Source organism: Cinclus cinclus, chromosome 4, assembly GCF_963662255.1.
Source record: "Cinclus cinclus chromosome 4, bCinCin1.1, whole genome shotgun sequence".
Lineage (NCBI taxonomy): Eukaryota > Metazoa > Chordata > Aves > Passeriformes > Cinclidae > Cinclus > Cinclus cinclus.
The window spans coordinates 42,583,210-42,585,712 of record NC_085049.1 but is presented as its reverse complement, the minus strand read 5'-3'; positions in this window follow the sequence as shown (position 1 = coordinate 42,585,712).

Genomic DNA, 2,503 nt, shown 5'->3' with positions numbered 1-2,503 from the left:
AACACAGTTCAGATTTTTGTCCTCTAAAAGCAAATTCCACAAATAACTAGGGCAGAATTATGTAAGGCTTCTGGTATAGAAAATGTTTTTCTGTAAAAAAATAGTTTTTCTTATGATTGGGAAACCTGGCAATGGCACTAAGCCCAGATTTTCTGTGTCAAAGCTGAAACTCTTCCCTGACCTGACTTTGCAGAAAACAATCTCACTCAGTGCTAGCTCACTCCTTTTCGGTGTGCTCAGCTGTCGGTGTGAAGGGGTTTGTATCTTCATTCTGCCATGCATGCTGAGGACTGCTTTCTCAGGCAGAGAGGTTGGTTTTCTCTCTTTCCCCTAGCACTACTCTTTTTCTGATGCATTTGTGTTTTCTGATGTGCATTTGCTGCCAGTCTCAGAGCACAGTGAGGGAACATGGCATCAGCAGAATACGGGAAGAAACTGTATTAGATTCAACCTTGCTTTAATGGCGCAGGTCCCACTGGGTTTTAAGCAGTGTTATGTAGGTGAGGAAGAAAGATTTGATTTTAATGAGAGATGACTTGGCACCAGCAGAATAACAGGTGCAGTATGAGAATCTAGAGTGAAAGAGTTAATTCATATTCTTTTCACAGAGATAGCTGTGAAAGAGCATATGCTGAATGTGCATTCCATTCTCATTTTTTTGTTCTTATTTACAGTGACAAATAATGTATTTTCCTTTAGCTTTGAGTGGTTCATAAAGCTGGAGTTGATGATGAATATGCGGTTTACACTCCAAAAGGCACTGGAATCAATGCAAGAAGGCAGACCTTAGAGTGGTTCACAGCATACTGTGATCTCTGCTGTGATTATTAATCAGTCAGGCTTTCAGGGGCACATGCACCATCCTGGTTGCAGCACACGCTTACTCCTCTCTCCTTTTGCTTGATAAACGTGATATCACCTCTGGAAAACACGTAACAAATGTGTGACTTCTGTAAAAGAATGCTGAACTCTGCTCTGAATTCATGTTTAAAAGGGTTTGGTGCACTCTTCAGGGGGTTGTTAGTTTCAGTCATGTTTTCTTACACACAGACTGCTCACCATCCTCCTGGAGAGCAAGATTGGCAGTTCTGGGGGAAGTGGTCTGGTTTCAAGTCTGGAAGTCATAAGTAGAGTTGTGGGGTGTGTGTTGCCCTATCAGTGTGTGGTGTTATGTTTGAAAGAAATTTGCTGAAAAGGGAGGAATTGTCTTGAAGAAGTGGAAAATTATTTGGGACTTTGAACATATTACTAGTTAAATCTGTATAAGTGCAGTCTGCATTTCAGAACTGTGATTGCCCAAGATAGCACCATACGCAAGCAGAGGAAAAGAGATGCACTTGAATTCCTTTGGGTTTCTTATGAACATAATAGGAGACAAATGTGCAACCATAATGAAGCAATGAATTTTTTTCTGCTCAGAAAGACAACCTAAAAAATCTTCCAGGCGTTACAATACAGGAGCAATTTTGTTCAAGGGATCAATTTTTCAGCTTTTCTACTATAAAAGGTTTGAAATAGTTATCATTGTTCTATTGTCCTATCAGCAGAAACATGACCATTATGTAGAGCTGTTTCATAGCCAGCTCCCTAGGAAGAGCCCACAGGGAAGAGGTGAGAGGTCTCATTATTGTACCTCTTGCCACTCTCTGTACAGCTGTAATCCTCAAGCACTAGAGCCTACATGCCTGAACTTGTCTTTTTGGCAGGTGGAAGGGTATTTTGTCTTTGGAGGAGGTTACTGAGAAATAAGTCATGTGCTATCTTGTGCTATCTTGTGCTTGAACCACTCTGGTGGCTTGCTGTCAAAATGAAAACATCACTGAGTGAGATGAGGGGAGCTCTGTGCAATTTTCCTTGGTGCAGTAAATCAAATCTTTTCATTACCCAAGGGTAGACAGAAGAAAGGGTAGTGAATCTGCCCTGCTCTGCTTCATGTTTCCAAACCACTCAGGTCTTCCTAGCAGAATTTCTCTGCAGGAGGATTGGTACATGAGCTGAAGGTCTATTCAAATCTGTTATCGCCATAGGACTCGTGGGCACAATCCAAAAAGAGCTGCAATCCCAAAAGTTAAAAGTGCCACTGTATGATCAGAGACAACTGCATTACCATGACTGGCTGCAGATTCAGTAGTGGAACTGCTCAGTTTTTCAAAACCTTCTCAGAGATGCATGGGTTCATCCTTCTTGCCAGCTTTGGAATCTGCTGTGGTTATGAACACCGTGCCCTGAGAGAAATGATGATGATGATGATGATGATGATGATGATGATGATGATGATGATGAATTCTCCTGGTACTGACTAGGGTGGAGGAATGCTGTCAGACCAGGGAGGGAGGTTATGTTGCTGCTCTATGTACCTCATTTAATGCTAAGCAGAATTTAAGACTTTAGGATTGTGAGCTGGACACTTATAAAAACTTAGTAAATTCCCCTTAAATTAAGAAAAAGTTGTATTTTAAAGAAATCTTAATATAGATATTTAATTTAGTGTATTTTTCTTTTC